At 37.3% G+C, this 24,870-nt stretch overlaps 1 protein-coding gene across 6 annotated transcripts in view; it reads right to left on the minus strand.

Annotated features, from left to right (window-relative positions):
* Window positions 1-22,230, minus strand: part of CNOT4 (CCR4-NOT transcription complex subunit 4) — a 149,657-nt gene extending 127,427 nt beyond the window's left edge. For all 6 annotated transcript variants that reach the window (XM_043873531.1, XM_043873529.1, XM_043873530.1 and 3 more), the window contains exon 1: window positions 22,009-22,230. The gene's annotated coding sequence lies outside the window, so the exon portion shown is untranslated. The remainder of the gene's footprint in view (window positions 1-22,008) is intronic.
* Window positions 22,231-24,870: the final 2,640 nt, after the last annotated feature.

A 24,870-nucleotide genomic window follows, 5' to 3' on the forward strand; every position in this document is an offset into this window, starting at 1 on the left:
GGTATTAAAATTTGCATTTCTAACAATCTCCCAGGTTATGGCAATGCTTTATACTCCATTCTTCAAGTCACTCTTCAGAATGAGAACCTTTAAATCTGCTACTGCCTCCTGCTCAAACTGAAGCTCTTTCTCGGTATTCAGAAACTTCCCTCTAGTTGACCTTTGATCAACATGGGTTTGAACTGGGGATCCACTTATACATGGATTTTTTTTTCCCAATAAACACTACAATACTACACAATCTGCAGCTGATTGAATCCGCAGATATGGAAGCAGGGATATGAAGGGCCAACTGTAAAGTTAGGTACTCCTAACCCCTAAGTTGTTCAACTACTGAATAATCCCACTGCCTCAAAGAATGTCCCCCTCTCCCACAGGCCATGCTCGTTTTTGTTCAATAGTCCCCTTATACAATGTTCCCCAGTTTCAATCAAACTTCCTTTCCAACTCCATCTACCACTCATTGAAGTAGTTAACCCTTGAACAACATGGGTTTGAAAAGCACAGGTCCACTTACATAGGAATTTTTTTCAACAGTAAATGCTACAGTACTACATGATCTGCTGCTGATTGAATTCACAAATGAAAACCTCAGATACAGAGAAACCTGGGACATGGAACAAAGAACCACATATATGAAGGGTCAACTATAACTTGGCTTCCCAGGTGGTACTAGTGGTAAAGAACCTGCCAGCCAATGCAGGAGACATAAGAGACGTGGGTTCCATCCCTGGGTGGGGAAGATCCCCTGGAGTAGGAAATGGCAACCCACTCCAGTATCCTTGCCTGGAGAATTCCCCAGACAGAGGAGCCTGGCGGTCTACAGTTCATAGGGTTGCGAAGAGTCAGACAAGACTGAAGCAACTTAGCATGCAACTATAAATTAAACAGAGATTTTGTCTTTTTTAATTTTCTTTATACTCGGATTTTTGACTGCAGGGAGGGTCAGTGTCCCTAACCTCCACACTGTTCAAGGTTCAACTGTATTATTTTTTTCACAAGGCTACACAAATTAATCCTGCCTACATTCTTTAATTACTCCTTTTCTGAATTCTTATAGTACCTCTCCATTAAGCATCTGTCTTATACTATTATAAACACTGAAGAAGCGTTTATCTTGTGTCCAATGAAGTACCTTGAAAACATAGATTTTCCTCCTATTTAATGCACAGCAATATGCCTGGCATACAATTCCTATTCAGTCTAAATTTATCCCAAGAATCATACTTTATGAGCGACTTTTTAAAGAATAATAAAAACACACCACCATATTTCACCTTGGAGCAGTAATATTTCAAGGTCAATCTGCCATTAGTGTAAGCACAAATGACACTGCCAACATTAAAAACTAGTGACAATATTAAATTTTGTTTAAAACTACAGAAAATGTCAAATGAGACATGAGACAAAAAATTAAGAATTTATGGGAAATAAAAAATTATAAGGAGAAGAATTAAGAATAAATGTCAATGATGCTCTACAAACCAGTAATAAGGAACATGAACCAAACAGAACGGGTGGGGCAGGCAGTAAGGAGAGAGCTGCACAGGGAGAGGTAGGTGGTATTCCAATGGAGTCAAAAAGTAAGTAGAACATATATTCTTTTCAAGCATCCATAGAACATTCTTCCAGAAAAACAATATCCTGGGCCATAAAACCTCAACAAATTTCAAAGAACTGACATCATAAAGAGTATGTTCACTGACCATAATGGAATCCAACTTACAATATATCAAAGGCGAAATGCAGCTAAAGCAGTGCCCAGAGGAAAATGTATGGCCGTAAAGGCTCACTTTAGGAGACAAAAAAGGCCTTAAATTGATCATCCTAGTTCCTATTGCAAGAAACTACAAAGAAGAGGAAAATTAACTCAAAGCAAGCATAAAAGAGAAAATAATAAAGACAGAGATCAATAAAACTGAAAACAGAAATAAGAAAAAATAATGAAACAAAGAGCTGGTTCTTTGTTTCAAATAAACTTATAAACCTCTAGCAAGACTAACAAAAACAAAAAGAAGAAAGACTTGAATCACAACTATCAGAGGGAAATAGGGGATTATCACTACAGATTTCTCAGTCATTAAAATAATAATAAGGAAATACTGAGAACAACTTCATATTCATAAATTCAACTTAGAAAAAATTATTAAAAACCACACATCATGTTGAGGAATATAATAAATACAAATCATAACTAGACATCAGGTGATCATTTTGAAATGTATAGGAATACAAAAGCACTACATTGTATATAACAGGAACTAACATAGTGTTGGAGGTCAGTAATACTTCAAAAACAAACTCATTAAAAAAAAGAGATGAGTAACCAGAGGCAGGGAACAGGGGATGTGGGGGGTGAATTGAATGAATGTGGTCAAAAGGTACAAATTTTCTGTTTTAAGATAAATGAATACTAGGAATGTAACATACAACATGATGAATACAGTTAACACTGCTGTATGTTATATATGAAAGCTGTTAAGAAAGTAAATCCTAAGAGTTCTCATCACAAGGAAAAATTTTTTTCTATTTCTTTAATTTTGTATCTGCATGAGATGATGGATGTTCACCAAATTTCTTCTGATAATCATGTAAGTGAAATTATTATGCTGTACATCTTAACTTTACACAGTGCTCTATGTCAATTATATCTCAATAAAACTGAAAAAAACATTTAAAAAAAAACCCACATATCACCATAACTCAATAAAAGATGAAAGAGATCATTTGAATAGTCCTATAAGCATTAAAAAAAAAAAAAATTTGACTCCATAGTTCAGAACTCAGGAAAAGGAAATTCCAAGGCCCAGATGGCTTCACTGGAGAATTTTACCAAAAATTTAAAGAATTAGTTTTATTGTTATACTACCTTCCAGAAAAGACGAGGAACTCTTCCTAACTCATTTTATGAGGTGAGTATCACTGTGGCATCAAAACCAGACAGACACAGTACCAAAAAATATAAACAAAAACTTCACACCACTATTTCTCATGAACTTAAGATGCAAAAATCATAAACAAAATGTAAGCAAATAAAATCCAGAAACATATAAAAAGATTATTAGACTTATTTTAGGAAAGCAAGGCTGGTTCAACACTGGAAAATCAATCACTGTAATCCACCAAATAAAAGGGCTAGAGAAGAAAAATTACATGATCATATCAATTGACAGAAAAGCATTTATCAAAATTCAAAATAAAAATTCTCAGTAAACTAGGAATAGAGGAGAACTTCCTCAATTTGGTTAAAAAAAATAAAGTTGATTAAAAAAAAAAAAACCCATGGATAACATCACAACTTAATGGCGAAAACTGTTTCCCACATAAGCTTAAGTACAAGGCAAAGATGGCCACTCTCACCAATCTTTTTCAACACTGGAAGTTCAGCAAACAAGGTTAAGAAAAGGAAATAAAGGCAAACAGATTGGAACAGAAGAAAAAAATCTGTCCCTGTTTGTAGATAACATGACTTTTCATTTAGAAAATACTGAGGAATCTATAAAAAAAGAAATGAACTAACAGAACTAATAAATTAGTTCTGCAAGGTCAAATGATAAAAGGTTAACACATAAAAAGCAACCATAGTTCTACATACTAATAATAAACATATGAAAACCTAAGTTACAAACACAATGTCATTTAAAAATCACTCCAAACAAAATTAAATACTTAGGTGTAAATCTAACAAGATGGGCAAGGTCTATATATTGAAAGTTACAAAATGCTGATGAAAAAAATTTAAAAAGACCTAAAGAACTGGAGACTTAGGATGTTCAATGCCTGGAAGACACAACACAGTGAAGAACAATACTCCATAAATAAGGTATGTAATTGATATAGATGTAATTCTTAGCATGATTTTCACAAAATCTTAGCAAAATCTTTCACAGAAAGATTTTTTTTTTACAGGTATAAATAAGCTTATTCTAAAATCTGTATGGAAAGGAGATCCTACAAGACCTAAAACATTAAGACCTAAAGAATCAAATTATGTAGTAAGCCTGATATTGAGGCTTACTACATAGACTTCCCTGGTGGCTCAGACGGTAAAGCGTCTGCCTACAATGAGGGAGACCTGGGTTCGAACCCTGGGTTGGGAAGATCCTCTGGAGAAGGAAATGGCAACCCACTCCAGTACCCTTGCCTGGAAAATCCCATGGATGGAGGAGCCTGGTAGGCTATACTCTGTAGGGTCCCAAAGAGTCGGACACAACTGAGCGACTTCACCTTACCTTGCCTTACATAGCTACATTACTCAAACAGTGTAGTACTGATGGAGACAAACACATGCATGGATGGAATGGAACAGAACATCCAGAAATAGGTCCACACAAATATGTCCAAGTAACTGTTGACAACAATATGCAAAGCAATTCAACAGAGGAAAGAGAGCCTTTTCAACAGAAGGTGCTGGAACAAATGAACTAAAAAGAAAGGAAAAAAATATCAACTGAAATCTCCTATCTTATACAAAAAGTGGCTCAAAATGGATCATACACTAAATGTAAAATGAAAGACAATAAAACTTCTAGGGAAAAATTTAGAAAGACATCTTCAAGACTCAGGACTAGGCAGAGTTCTTAGACTTGTAACAAAAAGCACAATACATAAAACAGAATTAACATATTGGCCTCATCAAATTAAAAGTTTTTTCTATGAATGACCCTATGAAGAAGATGAAAAGACAAGCTACATACTGGGAAAAAAATATTTGCAAACCACATACTTGACAAAGTACTTATATCTAGAATATAGAAAATCCTCACAACTCAAGAGCAAAAATATCAAACTGGAAAACGGGCAAAAGACATCAGATATTTCACCAAAGAGGATACACAAATGACCAATAAGGACATGAAAAGGGGTTCTACAACTTTAACCATAAGGAAGTGCAAATTAAAACTACAATGAAATATTACACATTTGAGTGACTATAATGAAAAATAGGGATAATACACACCCACTCTGATCAGAATGCAGAGAAACTGAATCACTCATACAATGCTTGCAGAAATACAAAGTCATAGAGCAACTCTAGAAAATAATCTTATAGTTTCTTTTAAAACTAAATATGCACTTATCTGATGATCAAGTAAGCATGCTCTTGGGCATTTATCCCAAAGAAATGAAAACCTATACCATGCAAAAATGTGTACGCAAATGCTCAAAACAACTCAATTAGGAAAAGCAAAAAAACTACAAACAAGCCAAATAAACAAACTGTGGTATATCCACACCACGAAATACTACTCAGCAAATTAAAAAAGAACATATGATATACACAACACAGATGGATTCAGAAATTATTCTTATAGATCAACCCAAATCTAAGTCTGCACAGCCAACAGAAATCAGGCCTATCCTCAAAACTTAGGAAGAACCAAAAAGTTAAACAGGGTATTCTAAGATCCAGAAAGTTGCCAAGTAGCAAAATCTTTGTTTCAGTCTATCAAAGAGTAACAAAATTATCCTTCCATTGAGCATCTAAGAATGTGAACTTCTATGAGCTCACTTTTCTACTTCCTTCTCACAATCCCTATTATCTCTATTTCTCTACTCTTTTCTCCCAAGATAAGCTTTCTCCCAATTTTCATTTTTAAACCTATATTTTATCAATTCCAATCTTAAAAAAAGTTCAAGCTTGTTGGCCAAATTTTTTTCTTATATACTTTCTTGTGAATATGCTTTTATATAATTTACAGTATGTAGGTACCTACTATTCTCTAAGTAGGTAAGGATAATAAAATAGTTCTCCAGTAAATAATTTTCAAATACCTAACAAAGCCATTTTTGTTAATACCTTGATGGTAACAACATATGACAGATTAATTTGAAATAGATTTTGGAGCTCAGAAGTCAACAGCTCACTTTAAAATATAATCCACAATTACCCAAATCATTTATTCACTTAAAAATTACCCAGATCTGAGCTACACCACTTGGTTGTTTTTTTTTTTTCCACCACTTGGTTTTAAACAGTTTAAGGCTTAACCCTATAAAGGTATTCCTTGAACCCAATATGAATCCTTTTTTTCCAAAGATCAAAAAAGGTAAGAGAAATAAAAGCAAAAACTTAAACCCTCAAAGGACTACAACATGGAAGGAGAAACAGTAGCAATGGTGCTAAGGTCCAAGTTTATGAAAGTTTATAAAACCTTTAACAGCAAACTAAGTCAGTGCATTTTTGCTTGTGTATTTATTTGTTTGCTGGGTTTTATGTTCAAGCAGACTTTCCTCATGTGAAATTTTCAGTCCCTTTTCTTTTCTACCAGGTACAAATTGCTTTTACTTTAAATTTTAAAATTCTACATTAGTAACAGAATGATTTATAAAATATAGTATTAGTAGTCCTAAATATTAAGAAGTAAATAAAAGATAAACTCTTATACTTTTTAAATTCCTCCAAAATTCTTCCAGGCAATATACAGAAAGCATAACATGCCTATATAGTACCATGAGAAGATAAGACGAAAGTCAAAAGGTTAAAAAAAAAAAAGGAAAAGAAAGACAACTCAAGGTTTCAGAAAGTGAATACTAATAAGCATAACAACATAAAAATACTAAACTTCAGAAAAAATCCTTTTATATTACATAACACCAAAATCATTTTTAGAGAATATATAATGGATTAAAATAATTGAAACTGTTAGAACAAAGGAAAAAGTAAGATAAGACAGCAATGTCAAAGAGATATAAAATGCAAACCACATATGTAACTGTAAATTTTCTACTAGACACATCGAGAAAAAGAACAGGTAATTTATCTAACCCAATATATCCAAAATATTACCAACTCAACATGTAATCATTAATTTATACTTAGCGCACAACTTAATTCAGACTAGCCACATCTCAAGTGCTCAAAAGCCAACACATAGCTCATGGGTAACATAGTAAACAATACAACTCTGAAACAGCTTGAGAAAACAGGCATATATATATATATCTATCTTCAGACCAATCTCTTGGTACCAATCTAGGGTCCTAACTACTAAAATATGAAAAGATCTGATATCAGTAGTAACATACACACAATATCCCAACTTGTAATATGATTGCTGATCCCAGTATAAGAGAACATTCTGAAAGGGAATCAAAAGAAAACATTAAAGAACATCTGCTTCAGAGAACAGAAGTGAAAAGATAAAAGAAAAGAACTATGAAGTTGTTTTTTCAACTAATCTCCAAGCTTCTCTACATGTTGCAATACAGTGTAACTCTTCTAGAAATCATGAGCATTATGACAAGCACATTCAGAGTACCCAAAAAACATATCTTTCATTTCCCCACAATTTTACACATGATTTCCCTATTTGTATCAATTAACCCTTTTGTTGTCATGTTCAGTATCATTCTGTTGGAAACTTTATTAACAAAAGTAAAACCAACTCACATCAGAGATGGCAGAATGCACTATCAAGATATCTGAAAGAAGAGTTTAAAGTATAAAATACTGATTCAAATAGAGCCAAAGGTCTTAAGAAATACAATACATCCATGTGGAAGTAGGGAAAAACAGAGAAAGGGCAGGGGTAGAGAAGGACACCAAGTTTGGCAGGAGTCGGGGAGAAAGCAAGTGTTGCTAGAGGAGGTTAGAGGCAGTGGTGAAGCAACAACAGATCACTCTTTTATTTGCCACACTGTGTGGCATGTGGGATTTAGATCCCTGACAAGGGATCAAACCCGTGTCCTCCACATTGGGAGCATGGATTTGTAACCACAGGGCCACCAGGGAAGTCCCAATGGATCTCTTATTTAAAAGGGTGGTCCAGTCTTCCATTCAAAGTAACTTTCTGTAATAGTAACCAACTCATAACCTCTCTTCCCAATTTCCTTTGGTATATAGGTCGTCAGGTCGTTTGGGTGTAGGATGGAGGAGAGGAGGGTGAATGAGGTGAAAAGCAGACAACTTCCCCACCCACAAACATTGGTATAATCAAAGTCTACGTTAAATATGCCTTCAAGGTTTAGTTAAGATAAGATAGACTAGAATAATCTCTCATCAACTCATGAATAGAATGATTGATACCCAGGTAATGAATGTACACTAGGTAAGAAGGGAAGAAACAAAATCAAGGTGGGGGTGGGGCGGACAGTGCAAAGGAAAATAGAATCTTTGGATCAGAGCTCCTAACTACAATAAGATTGTTGAGTCGGGAAGTGCCTGGAAGGAGTGAAAAGACATATGGTGGTCAGAGAGGGGTTGCATGAACTGAAAATCATGGGAGGCAGGGCTCACGTCATTGGTAATAACAAGGCATAAGATACGACTATGGGGACTTCCCTGGCGGTCCAGTGGTCAGGACTCCTCACTACCATTAAAGGGGGCACAGGTTCAATCCCTCGCTAGGGAACTGGGATCCGGCATGCCAAGCAGCACAGCTGGGGCGGGGGGGAAAACATACAACCATGAAGTAGTGGCTGAGATTGGGTGGAGAGCAAAATCATTAAAGAATTTTAGAACTTAAGAGGTCAAAGTAATAGAAACAACACAAATGGTACACACTGCAACTGTCAAGAATTTTTAAACGGATAGTGTTATTAGCAAAAACGACAGTATACTATGAGCTAAAAGATGAGTAGCTCAGAATGCAAGAAATGCCAGCAAACCTAAGGGTTTTTGGACAATATAAACCAGGCTCCCTTTTTGACTCCTAGTCAGTAGAAGTGGCCATAATGAGAAATGCAATCTTAAATCTCAGTACATGAAACTCACCACTGACCCTTGATGACAGCATATAAAAATTAAAGGAAAAATATGATAGCCAAAACTTGCAAGGATGACAGGGGAAACTGTCTTCATAACAGTAGGAAGTGGAGGAAGTGTTTAGGGGAAAAAAAAAAAAAACAGTGATATGAGAAATTTTGCTGATGATGGAAAGGACTGAAAATCAGGTAAGAAACATTCAGAACTTTGTGAGGATTCAAGCGTGAGACATGAACTGTCACTTGGGAGAATGGTAGTAACTGACATAAAAAGGGATAAAAGATATAATGAGATCTGGACTTCAGGCACGCAGTGGTGTCAAGCCTGTGAGTGCCAGAGGGAGAGAGGAGGCGTGAGGAGCTCCCTGTGGACAGAGCACAGGGGTCTGGGGAGCCCTGCCCTTCGTCTCAGCGCAAAGGGCGCTTCCTTCACCCTAACGATGGCATACAAGGAAACTGCAATGTACCTGTGAGGCTGTAGAGTTTTTAAAAATTAATAATATAAATCTTTAGAACAGTTCCTAAATTCTAATAAACACAAAAATTTAAGCTTTTACCAGCTAATCAAAAGTAAAATATAATTATTATAGAAAAAGAGAGGTGTCTTAACATTTTTCTTTCCTCAGTTTAATGGGTTTCCCAAGTGATTTCCAGGGAAACCAGTACCAAAATGGACTCAGAAAACCCACTTGAGAAGAGGAAGTTGATCTGAGAAGATCAACTTCTATATAGTATCCATCAATCTCAGAAAATTGGCTTTTCCTCCAAAATTGTATCCCCAGCACCACTTAAACTGATTTCCCCATCCACCTCACTTCAATGGAGAAATAATTTACTCATTCAAAGAGCATATACTGAGCACCTATTATGTACTAAATGTTATTCCCAGAACCTGGGTCTATCAAGGAACAAACATCCCCAGCCTAGTAGATGGAGATTGACAACAAAAGGAATATATAATAAGTAAGTGGATTATATGATATGTTTGAAGTATTGTATTTTAAGGGCTTCCCAAATAGTGCTAGTGGTAAAGAACTGCCTACCAATGCAAGAGATTTAAGAGAAATGGGTTCAATCCCTGGGTTGGGATGATCACCTGGAGCAGGGCATGGCAGCCCACTCCAGTGTCCTTGCTTAGAGAACCCCATGGACAGAGGAGCCTGGCAGGCTACAATTCACAGGTTCACAAAGAGTCAGACACAACTGAAGTGACTTAGCACACTGTATTTTTTTTTTAAGTAAAACAATGCAAATATTAGGAGAGAGAGGCTTGAATGCTAACTGTAAATAAATAGGGCAGGCCTATTGAAAAGGACATTATGTGAACAAAGGTCTGAGGGAGTTGAGATAGCTATACAGTAATTGGAAAACTGTTCTCCAAGCAGAGGGACAGTCAGAGCAAAGGTTCTAAGGCTTTTCTATTCAGTTCTTACCACTACTTGGCAATGATTTTATTAATTTTTTTCCTATTCTCTTCTATTGTCCAATCCTACTCCTTACCCTCACTTCAGCAGTGGATGATAATAACAGCTAATATTTATCAAATATTTACTACATACTAAGCATTTTCTAAGCATTTTAAAAAGATTAATTTAACAGGTCTAAGAAATAACATAGATCTATGAACATAACAGATCTATGAACTAGATCTCCAACATTTACAAGGAAAAAACCAATGCATGAGAAGATTAAGCAACTTTCCTCAAGATTACAGAGTTATTTAGCAAGTGGCAGAGCCCTGAAGCAGCATGTGTAATAAGTCTTCTATACTGTGAAATTTAAGAACATTCAGCACGAAGACTGCCTCAAGTTTTCTCATTTCTAATAAACAGAATCTCTCATATTACACATTCAATAACTATGAAAGCTGCTATTATAATCTGTTTTACTGACATTTTTACAGTCATTATCTACTACTGAACAGTCTTTACCTACAATCTCTACTTACCACTTCCCTTAACTCCCCCCAATCTGATTCATATTCCCAGTCTAATGACATTGCTCTAATGTGATTAGTGACCATCCCACCACAAGCCAAAGGGCCTTCTCAAGTCTCCTTCTCCTGGAATGTTGCATTGCTGCTGCTAAGTCACTTCAGTCGTGTCCGACTCTGTGCGACCCCACAGACGGCAGCCCACCAGGCTCCCCCGTCCCTGGGATTCTCCAGGCAAGAACACTGGAGTGGGGTGCCATTTCCTTCTCCAATGCGTGAAAGTGAAGTCGCTCAGTCGTATCCGACTTTTAGCGACCCCATGGACCGCAGCCTACTCCATCCGTGGAGTAGGCTCCTCCATCCATGGGATTTTCCAGGCAACAGTACTGGAGTGGGGTGCCATAGCCTTCTCCCGAATGTTGCATTGAATTGTGTCATTTCCTTCTTTCCTCCTGAAGTCATACTGGAAGTGATATCATACTGGATCTTACCATCCCTGTGACTTCTGCCCTAGGAAATTCTTCGTTTTCTGAGACATAGTTTTCCACCTTCTTTTTACTTCTCCAGTTGTTCCGTTAATAATACCTTTTTTAACTTCTACCCCTTTAAAAGGAGGGATCCCAAAAACTTACTTTCCTTTATACTTGTCTGTTATCTCAGTCCCCCTCAAGGTTCATTCATCCAATAAATATTTGTCAAGCGTCTTTTTACCTACCAGGCACTGTTGGAGTCACTCTGGATACATCAATGAACAGAATAGACAAAAAACATCTTATCCACATAAAATCAAGTATCTGTGCTACCACAGACACTCAAAACCATCTTCCCCTAAATACTATGGTTCTTCCAGTAGTCATGTATGGATGTGAGAGATGGACCATAAAGAAAGCTGAACGCCAAAGAATTGATGCTTTTGAACTGTGGTGTTGGAGAAGACTCTTGAGAGTCCCTTGGAAAGAAAAGAGATCAAACTGGTCCATCCTAAAGGAAATCAATCCTGAATATTCACTGGAAGGGCTGATACTGAAGCTGAAGCTCCAATACTCTGGTCACCTGATGCGAAGAGCTGACTCATTTGAAAAAACCCTGATGCTAGGAAAGATTGAGGGCAGGCGGAGAAGGGGACGACAGAGGATGAGATGGTTGGATGGCATCACTGACTCGAAGGACATGAGTTTGAGCAAGCTCCAGGAGTTGGTGATGGACAGGGAGGCCTGGCGTGCTGCAGTCCATGGGTCACAAAGAGTCGGACACGACTGAGCAACTGAACTGAAACACTATTTTAAACACATCTCTCCCCAACTTAAAAAAATGAATTTGAAGTGACTGCAATGATTCCCCTCTTATCAATCACATCTAAATTTCTCTGTCTTCGTTCAAAACACTCATAATTATTTTCTATCATACCTGTCCAGATTCATTTTCTAGTATTCCCTGATTCAAAAGAATCCTAGATAGGTCAGTACTTGGATTATCCCATAAAACACTCTACTTGTGTTTCTAGTTGGTCAAATAACTACTGAAAACCTATGTCCACTACCTAGACAGAAAAAAGTATACTGAATAAAAACTCTACTGAAACAGATTTTTTTAAAATCCTTTCAAATGTGTAAAAACAGCAAACACTTCTACAGGGCTTACTATATGCCAAGGGTTTCCCAGGTGGCGCTAACGGTAAAGAATCCTGCTGCCAATGCAGGAGACACAAGAGACACAGGTTTAATCCCTGGGTTGGGAAGACCCCCTGGAGGAGGAAATGGCAACCCACTCCAGTATTCTTGCCTAGGAAATCTCTTGGACAGAGGAGCCTCGAGGTCTACAGTCCATGCGGCTGCAAAAAGTCAGACACAACTCAGCACACATACAAAACAAGACTATATGCCAAACACTACTCCATGCATTTTATAGACATTAACTCATTTATACCACACGACAATCTTAATGGCTGCATCCTACAAATGAGGAAGCTGAGGCCCTGATAGGATAAAGTAACTTGCCCTAGGTCTGACAAGGAGTATGTGGTAAAGTCAAGATTCATGCTCAGGCAGCCTGGTTCCATACTAAACTGCATAATATTCGCAGCAGAAGCAATAAACAAAAATAGGAATTCAAAAGGCTGGCAAGAAAATCCAGAGGCCAATGAAAACTATGTTCAACTGTATTAAAAAAAAATCATTTAAGTTAACTCCTTTACTCTAAGAGCAATATTTCTTTTAATATAATGCCAAGTTTTGAAGACTGTAGAATTTAGTAGTACATCATAAAATGCACAATCTGTAAACACAAACACATCATATGTTATTCAAAGTTCTTCAAAGCTGCTGAAAATATTTGCTAGGCATGACAAAATATATTTTTATATATTTATATATACATATAGCTAATAAATGTTCTTTTATTAGCATGGCTATTAAAGTATTTTATTGTCATACTTGTTTTCATTAGTATCAAACAGATTAGAATACAGTGCAGGGAAGGTAACTACCTTAAACAAAGACTACGAGCTCTACTTTCTAGAAGCAACATTCACATCTGTACTAGGGCGAGTATAACAGAAGAGATTTTAATAGAAGCAAGACATTCCCAAAGATGTACCACTAAGCACCTAACTTATATCCATACCCTGCAACCTACCACCAACTCTATGGCTAAAGCACATTTTACAAGATTTCTAAGGATTCATTTAGGAAATTTATGAAGCTATTTTAGAACTGATTATATACAATTAAAAATCAAAGGAAGAGGTTCTTGTATAAAATAATCTTAGAATAATCATATGCCAATTTATGAAGAGACGAGGAGTATCATACATATTTTTTTCTCTTTCCCATTTCTCCCTTCTTCCTGGCAGATTAAAGACACAATTATCAGGTTCTGAGCTAGAGAGATTAAAATACCGAAGCCTGGAGAAGGAAGCTAGTCTGACTTAGAAAAGGCTAAAGTTTGTAGCCTTCCCAACTAGTAGCCTAACTTAGAAAAGAAAAACCTAAAGTGTGTAGCCAAAGGCAGCAAAGGAGGCCGTACCATCAACGCCTGAGGCAAAAATGCACTGTGGCCGTTATTAGAATTTGAAGACTTTCATTGTATTTTCTGCCTGTCTTCCCTTTTCCTAGGTTTGCAATGCACCTGCCCTCCTAGCAACTCAAGACACTCCCAAAGCCACTCACACAAAAAGGGCCCTTTCCCAAGGTTTATATGAATAAAGCCATGCAAAATACTAATAATCTGACATTAATTCAAGTTGTTAAAATCTGGGAGAGCCTCTTGGAGCATGGAACCATTTGCTCCCCTCCCTACCAACCCCTCAGGGCTTCCCTGGTAACAGCTGGTAAAGAATCCGCCTGCAAGGCAGGAGACCCCGTTTTGATTTCTGGGTCGGGAAGATCACCTGGAGAAGGGATAGGCTACCAACTCGAGTATTCCTTTCCCTGGTGGCTCAGCTGGTAAAGAATCTACCTGCAGCATGGAAGACCTGGGTTCAAAAGATCCCCTGGAGAAGGGAACAACTACCCACTCCAGCATTCTGGCCTGGAGAATTCCATGGACTGTATAGCCCATGGGTCACAAAGAGTTGGACACAACTGAGTGTCTTTCAGTTCACTACCACCCCTTCATCATGGCTCCATACTCAAGGCATTAAATTAAAAGTTGCTGGGGGAAAAGAATAGATTGGGAGCTACCAATGAAAATATTCTCAAATACTAAGGCTCTCCTATACTGCATATTTGATAATTTACTTCCTTTCCACGTACACTGGGAATGAGAAAGAAGCATAATCCTCCACAAGATTCTTCTGCGCAAAGGCGATCTCAATTCAATCTTAAATCCAAAATTAAAATATGAAAGGCTCTGTTAAAATATAGCAAAGGAGAAAGCAACAGCTTTCTATTCTAGTGACCATATTAGACAGCACACATAACCCGCTAAAGAAAGAAGGGGAAAAATGTCAGAAATAGCTCTGTCACATTACCAGGATCAAGGAGGTTCAGGATGGAGGGAATGTCAATGAAAAACACATATTTCCCAACAAAGCACCATATTACATTATTATCTTTATTCTTATTATAATTTCCCAAAATATTCATGGCATTATTGTAAATCTTTTATATTAATAATAGGAAAGAAAATGATTGATAAGTCATTTTGAAGCTGTAAGCACCCCAAGCTTGATATATTTTCAGACTCAATTGTGATAATTCTTGAGATCTACATGCTAAATGTTGTAAAAAGGGACTACGTGTCATATTGAGGGAAGCAAAAAGAGAAGAAATGCAAATAAAGTATTATTACTCATCTACTATTTACAAAGCCAAAACAAGAAATCTACTTTTTCCCCGTTGCTTTAAGATACAAAATGAAATTTTCCTTCACAAAACAAAGAAAGCATGCTATCCAGAAATACACAATAGATGAAGAAAGTTGGTTTAATGAAGAGTAAACAAACCAAAACAAAGAAAAGAATAATTTCAAGGGTCTCAGAACTTAAAAAAAAAATTCCAAATAGAATAAGCAAGCCTGTTGTTTAACCAGATCTGTTTAGAATACCTCTGCAAAACAAAGTATAATCAAAATAAATCAAAGAATAAACTTTCACTTAATAATGGCCCTACATTCTTTCCCCTGCTGACCTATCCTTATTCATCCTTACGGGAGCTTGGGGTTGACAATGTTAGTATTTTATTCATCAGAATTTTATGCCATTCCTTCTGCTTTCATCAGGTCACTATTAAACTTTAAAGACACCCAATAATATATACTGGTTACAAGCTGTTCAAACATACATTTCCTAATAATCCTGAACTCATACACACTTAAGCAGATGAGGCATCAACTTCTCTTTTACAGATGAAATATGTTCCATCTCATCATCATGTAATAAAAGATTTTATTTTCTAAACTCTTATTTCTCAGTGAACACACAACTAAAATTATTTGAAAACACTGGTGGTTATTTTCTGCTGAAATTTTTTGAGATTGTTATTTTGAGAAATCACGCATCACTTCCTTTCCAAAAGCTGGGCTTGGGTAACAAACTGCAGTTTACTATCAAAGACAAAGAGACTACGTTTCTTCAGTTCTCTGCTCTCCAAAACCTTGTTGTCATTTCTGGATGTAAAGGACTGAAGCGAAGATGGAATCTAAGAGACGTCACGCCAACATCTGATTAATTTTTCTCACTCAACTGTCCTCCCCAAAATACACTGCACACTACTGAAGGTGGGATCTTTCTAGAGAGTACTTTCACTATGTCATCTCCTGCCCCAACCAACCTACTGGCTCCTTACTACTTAGCAGATCAGATTCAACCTGACACTGAATACACCTCACAATCTAGCCCAAATCTAGTATACTAATTTCTCTGACACCATTCTCAGAAATTAGCACCTTATTCCACTGAGATCAGACTCATCTCTCTCTCACATCATGCTGGTCCCCATCAACGTGTCTGCTCCTGCTTCCACACTCCACATGGAATGTATGGAATGTTCTCCTTCTGAAGACGCTCTGCCTATACAGACAGTACATATTCTTTATTCAAGTCCTACTTTCTCAAGAAGCCCTACTTCTAAATATCCCTACTCTAACATACTGGACTCAGACCTATGAATCAAAGCATTAGATGTATTATGTTTTGGTTAGCGCTAGTTAATAATTATGGAAGTACACCCAACAAGATAATGAACTCTTAGAAGAGGTTGAACCGTTTCCCAAGAAGCACATCTATAGTAAATACTTAAAGACCATCTGACAGACTGAATAATCATGCTTCAAAAAGAAAAAAATCAAGGATTTTTATGTCAAAAGATTTCTAGCTCATATGAAATAGTTGTGAAGATGAGGATTTGCTTCAGAATAATCCAGGTCAAAGAGCAGGGGGACACGGAGTAAACTAAGTGAAGGCACAGGTGAACCCAGACTGATTATGAGTTGACCTTTGAAGTGACACAGACACTTCTGTCTGTGTCAGAGATTTTTGACACAGTAGACAGCGATTTTTGTCCACTTTTGTTTAAAATTTTCCACAATGTTTTCTTTTTTAACACTAATAAGTCTATAGTTTATTTTAAATGACAAAACCAAGGCATAGAATACCACTTTTCTTTACCCAACAAATACCCAGGTCCCTATTTTAAAGTAAGAAAAAAATTCTGGAATGATCTAACTTGGCAGGGAACTTGTATGATTCTAATTCTCAACTAAGAATTAACTTAAAAATTAAAGAAAAAAAAACAAAAAACAACAAAAAAAGAAAAAACCAATCTAAATGGAAGGGATCACCATCAAAAGAAAAATTAATCTACTACCAAAAGCAATACTGTTTATATCTCAAATTCTCATTCAATTACAGCATTCACAAAAGGACCCACCCAAACAACAGCTGAAAATCAGCTGTTGTTTTTTTTTTAAAAAAAGCAAAATATGAAAGGCAAAAAAAAAAAAAGACTGCTACAATCAACGTTCAATAAGCCAAATCAGTCAACGCTACTTCAAGAAATACACAATCTGAAGACACCTATTGCTCTTAACAAAGACTGACTTAGTAGAGTATTAAATAATCAGAAAAATAAGCACTTCCTCTATTCTGAGAACTGAAAATTATGTTTAAGAAATTTCAGATATTTGTCTTAATGACAATGTATCTGTTTGCTGCTACTAAGGAATGCTCCACCGCTTTGGTAGTTCAGGCTACAGCTACTTATCAAAATTCAACCACCATTTCTCTACATCATCATTAATTCTTTTTAAAAGCAGTAATACAAACACCTACTATCTTTAAATGTTGGCGTTTTATTCTAATGACATTGCTTCTTTACCTTGACTTTTTTTCTCCCAAACTAGTTTTAGGCATATACACACACTAATCTGATTATTTTGATTTCCCCTTCTCCACAATTTCTCTAAATATTCAAGAGGGGAGGTTTTAGATACCATAACTAAAAACCCAGCTGATTGCGAAGAGATATTTCACACACCCTGATGCTGGGAAAGATTTAGGGCAGAAGGGGGGGGGGGGGACAGAGGATGAGATGGTTGGATGGCATCACTGACTCAATGGATATGAGTTTAAGCAAACTCCAGGAGATGGTGAAGGACAGGGAAACCTGGTGTGCTGCAGTCCATGGGGTTGCAGAGTCGGACACGACTGAGCGACTGAATAACAAATAAATAGCAAGCTTTATCCTCATAGCAATACATCATCTGTCCATCACCCAATACAATTAAAGTTTAAAACAGGACAACTTTCTTGTATAAACAGAGTTTAGAAAGAATGAAACCACACTCACAAATAAACTTCTTAGAAGAAAAATAAACATACTCAAATTGCCTTGTACTTGCCCTATCTTTAAAGTTTCATTTTCCTAGCGAGTAAAGGTAATGATCTTCTTTTTAGTAGCATGTAATTTCCCTCTTCCAGTAAAAGAAAAACTGCTATAGGAAAGCTAATCTAAGGGGCCAAAGAAAAACTGCTATAGGAAAGCTAATCTAAGGGGCCAAAATAGTGTTGAAATTTTCTCTTCTATAAACTACTTTAAGAATCATGCTATGAAAAAGAAATGAGACAAAACCTATTGGATTAATATTACATCTGAAAAAATTTGATATTTACCATACAATCTTTTCTAATAAAGAAGACCACATAAATATCAAAAAGTATTTTCAGAAAACCACTAACTATAAGATTATCTTCTTTCATCACATCACTAAGTGAGTAAATAATGCCCATCTTTATTATTTGTATACTCTTGACTTTTGAGAAAAAATATTACTTTTTAAAATATCAAGGGTATTACCACAAAGAATGGGCCATTTGCACATTTTTCCTAATATCTCTGAGTTAAACACAAATTTTTTTAAATCTCAAAATGTGTTAACAAATTTTATCCAATACATGCTACTCCAGTGGGATGAAAACCATTTACAAGTTCCACTTAGATTAAGAAATCCTTTGAGAAAAGTATGTAGTACATTCTAGTTATACTATTTCTAGAGCACTAAAGATCTCTATAACCTATTTCCCTACTGTTTTTCTTTAGAACCAGCTGAGATGAATGTAACTTCCTTCACAAAAAGTCAAGACAGTAGTAAATTTAATGACAAAAAACTAACTGAGTTTTCAGCAAATGCTTAAGTTTTCACAAATTAAAACTTTGTACTTCACTTGAGTGGTCTATAGAAATAGTAACACTGAGTTGAAACGGATTCATCAAGTGCTATTTGCAGGCACCAAAAAGAAAAAAAAAAGTTTTAATCAACAGTGTGGCTTAACCTTAAGACAGAAGTAGTGAAGGAGAGAAAGGGAAGATCTCTAAAATCATAGTGCTTAAACTGAGAAGGTATTTTTTCATTAACTATATATATATATATATATAAATATATATATATATATATATAAAACATCATCTTAAAAATAAAACTCCCCTAACACAAGATGTTCACCCTTAAGCAATGCCCTCTTTCTTTTACAAAGTAATAAACTGCAAGTTATCGCTAGTGCTCCATTCAGACTGAAGTTGAAGGGCATTACAAAACAATTTTTCTGCACTTTGCCATTTGATTATAATTGTCTCATCCCTCGTAAAAGGTCTGTCTACAGAACTTCATATAAATAAATTTTATAATAAGGTAACCTTAAGTAACTCACATTCAAAAACTCTCCATTAGAAATAATCTATTCAATTGAAGAATTCAACTACTGAACCCAGCAGAAAGTATTTCAAACCACCCCCCACTCCCCCCCAAAAAAACCCATAAAATTAGGAAGCTGCAATATTAAATCTCAGCTCTCTATTTCCTATCAAAATATCAAAGCACTTTTAAATTATTTTCTTCAGATGTGTTAAAGATCCCATAGTGAATTCATTTTGACTTCACAGTGCTGAAAATAAGAATTTGATGACTGCAGGTAAAAAAAGTATAGAGTGGAGAAAACTACTTGAGAACATTTTTTTACTGAAGCAAAATAGCTTTACAAAAGAAAAGCTATATTAAAATCATTTACCTTCTTCTGCCAGACAGTCCTCTCCTAGAATACATTGCTTACAATTCAGCAAAGCATGACTGCCAAAGGTTTCTAAACCCATTCGGATTTTTCATAGTAGAAAGCTTCTCCGCCAGTGTATTACAAAGAAAAATGAAATGTATTTTTTGCTTAGAGTTGAAGATCAATTGTATTAAATATTTTCCTACTAATATAAACTAAAAGTAATACTTAAAAAAAAAAAGCTCAGGTTATAACTCAACACAAGGTTTGCTACATAAATTGCTTCTAAATCTCAGAAGAGTAGGGATTAATTCAGTTTCCCCAAATTGTGGCTTAAGTGGTTGAAAGGAAAAATGAAGCTTTATAAACATCTTTTCCTAACCTTGGTTTACATTTGATGAAACAGACCATTTATCACAATCAAGTGAATGTAATGTCAAAGGTAAGATTCCTCAAGTATTACAGGTAAAATCTGTAAAAATCACAATTAATGCAGTAATCTCCAAAAGTGATTTAAAGGGCAGCTGTATGTATTTATATTTACACTTGAGGTATTATTACTTTTGCAAATAAGAGGTATATTGCTGCATGAGATTGCTACCATGACTTTTAACATTTTTATATATATCTCATGAATACAATGTCTTATTCATGTTTAAATTTGAGATGTATGTATCTGATCTATGTAATCCTGTTTGTTTTTCTGGTAATTCTTTACTTCACAGTAGTCTGACTATAGCAAAAGCTCCTTCTTCACTTTATGCCATTACTCAGGACATTTTAATTTCGCTTTCACCAAAACAGACATCATAAGCCACCCTTGGCTTCTAGCTTTCTGTTTCTTAATGTAAACAATAATGACAGTGAGTGTTACCAAATGCATTTATGTGCACAGCTTTGTCATTTCTTTTCCCAGCCCCCTTCTTTCCTATGAATAAAACGAGGGATTTCGTTCTAGAAAAAAATCGATTTTTCTTTTGCTTATATACCTAATGGTTTTCAAAAGAAGATAATGTATTCTGATACCTACCATTCTAGAAATGTTAAAAGAAAGAACTTACCAAATCCAAAAATATTAAGTCAGTCTGGTATTAGCCAGAGAGGAAATTTCCACTCAAACTATAAATAAAATGTCATCAATTAAGCTGAACATCAATAAAACTGAGTCAATAATCAATTCTCAATTTGGAAGGAATCCGTAAACCACATATAACCTGCATATAATCAAAATACCACTTATATTTGCTCGTGAAGCTCACAGATGAATTTGATTGTGTGCCAGATTTATCTTATTTTTTAAACGCCTAGGCTAATATTTGTTGGTATAATCAGAGCCCATACTAAGTGTCCTGGGGAGATACAATTCAGAAGAACGTTTGGTAGCATGGAGAAACCAGTCCAAAATGAAAAAAGAAAAACAAAACAAAACAAAACCACGTCTCAACAGAGCGAATAATCCACAAATTGATCACTGGGAGCAAAATGGTCAAGACGCTCCTCTCCGGAGTAGCCCGAATAAACGATCTTCACTCAAAATGTTTAATAGTATCCTACCTCACTTCATTCACTTCCCAACTTCCTTGACTTTTCAGGGGCCAACACGGGGCGTCCCTTTCTTTTTTTTTTTTTTCTGGAAGAGTATGCTGAAAGAATCAGTTAGGAAAGAGGGACGGGAAGGACAATACCCAAGAAAGCTATGAAACAGGTGGGTTAGAACGAGCAGCGGCACAATCGAGATAGTTAAGGGGCAGCTTTAAAAATGACAGATGTGGTTAAACGAAAGACAGCAAATCGGAAGAAGCTCCAGGGTAGCAAGACAGGCTGAGGGGCTGCAAGCAACAGAAGGGGGCAAAGGCTAACTCCAGAGTGGTAGCAGCCGAGCAAAAAAAAAGAAACAGCAGCAGGACGAGTGGGCAACGAGCAGTAGGATTAATGAGCAGCAGCAGCGGCACGGGTCAGAGTGGGAGTGATGGCTTTGGTCCTGCGAGACGGGGTCCACTGGGAAAGGACGTCAGAGAGGGGCAAGGGGGCTGGGAAAACAAGGAGTCCTGAGACCTGAGATTGCTGCTCCTACAAAAATGTAGAGGAAAGCGCTGAAGACGAGCAGCCGCCTCAGCTGCCCAATTGAAGAGATTTTCGAAGCAGCCGGCGCTCGCCGCCGTGCTGCCTTCTGCCCCGCTCCCTTTTCCTGGTGGTAACTGCTGTGGCGTAGAGGGGAGAGGGAGGAGGAGGAGGAGGAGGAAGATCGAGAAGGAGGAGGGTGAAGATGAGGCGGGGGGGTGGGGAGAAAGGGGGGTGCGGCCTGCACAGTCCCAGCGAAGCCTCCGCTCTCTCGTAGCCGGTCAGCCCTGGGTTTCCCCTAAAGCCCAGCCCCGCATAGACTCACCCGCCTGCCTTGCCTCGCTTTTCCCTTAGCCGACTCCACGCGCTGCCGCGTCCTCACAAGAGACCACTGAACGAGTGTCGGGGAAAAAAACTCTTCAGAACCGGGTCTGATTGCTTCAGCGAGTCCGACCTTTACGGCTGAGAGAGAGACTCTCAGCTTTCGGTGGGTTCCACAGCCAGACGGGCCACCATCTTACATTAGGGTAAGACTCCTCCGGCCTCCCGTGCGCAGGCGCACGCCGATCCGGTCGGGAGGGGCGGGGGAGGGGCGGGAGGAGTGGCGGGTGGTCGCTCCCGCAGCACCCTGGGAGTTGTAGTCCTGGGATGGTAACCGCCCAGCTGCAAGCCGGGAGTTGAAGTTCTCACTCGGAGGGCGGCTGGCATCGCCTGCCTCACGTGGCTGCTACACTATTGCCTTTTTTCGTGTTTTGCTTCCTTCTTGGCCCTCGTGTGTGCTGCTCCGCTGTCATTTGGTCGGCGGCCTACGTTAGCGGTTCCGTTTCCTCAGTGTTTGCTCAAATATGGGAAACCAAAACTCGGGGCGGGCGTAACCAATTTGGGGGAGCCGAGAGCGTTTTTTCTCTGCTCCGCCCACCATAGGTATCAGAGAGGGCGGGGTAGAGGCAGATGCGGGGGTAAGAGGAGCGCGGGATTTGATATAGGGTGGGAATTAGATTCTGAATTAGCGTTTGTTTTTTGAAAAGTGAGTGTTATCTCGTTTCCCCTGTTTGCGCTTTTTGGAGCCACCACCCTTCTTCCCATCCTCACCATTAATCTCCAGTGAAGAGGTAATCCTAAATTGTCCTGTACAGAAGTACAAGAGATCGGAACACCCACGCACTTACAAAAATGTGTTTCTGATGAGGTCAATATGAGAACATTATGCGGACTTTGCATATTAGTTCGGTTTCCAGTCTGCACAGCTCTGCGCGCGGAGTTCACAAACCCTTCACACATCAATACATGCCAACGAACATAAGAATGCACTCGCAATTTCTACGAGCGCTGAGGAATCCTCAATCTCAAAAATCAGTCAATTTACTGGTCCCGCCCACAGCCCTCCTAGAATTCTGGTGGAAGTGGCGCTCCACGCAGTCGTTTTTACTTATTGCGTGTATTCCTCACCCATTCATACAACAGATATTCATGGAGCTCCTCTTGTGTGCCCGGCACTGTTCTATACATGGGGAGGCGACGGTGAGCAAAAGAGATAGCATTCTCCGTTTCTATTCTAGGAATTCCTGTATCTATTCCAGTGTGTGTGTTGGGGTGAGAGAAAAGGGAGAGGAAGCAATATATGATTAAAATGCATAGTGCATTGTAACTGATGAAAAAAAAAAACCAAGGGGAATAGGGAGAGGTTGCTGAAGTGACTTAGCAGTAGCGGCAGCAGTTTTAAATCTGTGAACCTAATCCCATAGTGAGCAGCTTTTTCATTTTTAAAAAATACGTTAGTTATTTGTGTTTCAGTTTCTTCACTGTCAAGCCTAGACAAATTATTTGGTGAATACATAAAATATGTAATAAACTCACAATTTCCCCAAAATTTGAAATTGTAGAATCATGAGAGTATTATCTAGCAAGCAAAATTGGGAAAATCATTTGGCTTCACCACCTTAGGTAACTGTCTAAACCTTCAGTATAGGAGATGTGTTTTTTTTTAATGTGTGTTTGTTTTTTTAATTACCAATTATATGGTGAAATATAAGCCAAGTAATGCAAAGACCAAAATAAAAAGTATCCTTAACCTTATTAAAGATTAGAACCACCACACTAAGTCTTTTAGAAAATATCTTAATCATCATTTAATCCATCATCTTATCCTACACACCTTTTTTTTTTAAGAACAGTGTCTTCACAGTGTCTCTTATATTAGCCTAAAATGAAATTCAGGGATAATTTATAAATTTCATTTACATATGTGACTTTGTTTTAAATCAAAATAATGTCCTATATATGATATAAAAAGTACAAAAAGTAATAATACAGTGATTTGTAGTTCAGTATGTAAATGCTCAGACATAACTAGTCTAGAAAATATAATCAAATCATCATTTGTTGGCTCCTGTAAATCTCCACAAATGTGAAAACTCCAAATACCAACTGACACAAGTATGGTGATTTGGCCACCTCTAGCCACAACGCTAATCTGTCCTCAGTGTCCACTGTAGATGCATTCCCAAAGCACTCACTGTTAGAATTGTGTAATAATTAGAAACAGTGTTGGTGAGAAGTTGCTCAATAACACAGGTAGCCCAATCTGGTGCTCTGTGAGGAACTAGAAGGATGGGCTATGGGAAGGGGAGGGAGACTCAAGAGGAAGGTGATATATGTATAATTATGGCTGATTTGCATTGTTGTATGGCAGAAACCAATGCAACATTGTAATTTTCCTCCATTTAAAAATTAAATTTTTAAAAAAGCAAAAAAAAAACCCCTTTGTGTTCATATGCAAAATAGTTGTTCATATATATACTGATCATATATATATATATATGTACAGGTTTTTCACCTATACTGAGGACATTTAAAAGATATGAAGGACACACAAAAAATTTTCATGTGAGAAAGGTTCCCATGTTTCACAGGAAGTCTTGGGCTTCCCTGGTGGCTCAGCTGGTAAAGAATCCGCCTGCAATGTGGGAGACCTGGGTTCGATCACTGGATTGGGAAGATCCCTTGGAGAGGGGAATGGCTACCGACTCCAGTATTCTGTCCTGGAGAATTCCATGGATTTGTATAGTCTATGGGGTCTTGAACAGTTGAATGCGACTGAGTGACTTTCACTCATTCACTAGTTTACCTGGCCCCCAGCCTCTAAAGGTCAGTAGTACCTCCAGGAGTATTCAACACTAGGGGGCAA

The sequence above is a fragment of the Cervus elaphus genome, chromosome 18 (assembly GCF_910594005.1).
Source record: "Cervus elaphus chromosome 18, mCerEla1.1, whole genome shotgun sequence".
NCBI classification, from domain to species: Eukaryota; Metazoa; Chordata; class Mammalia; order Artiodactyla; family Cervidae; genus Cervus; species Cervus elaphus.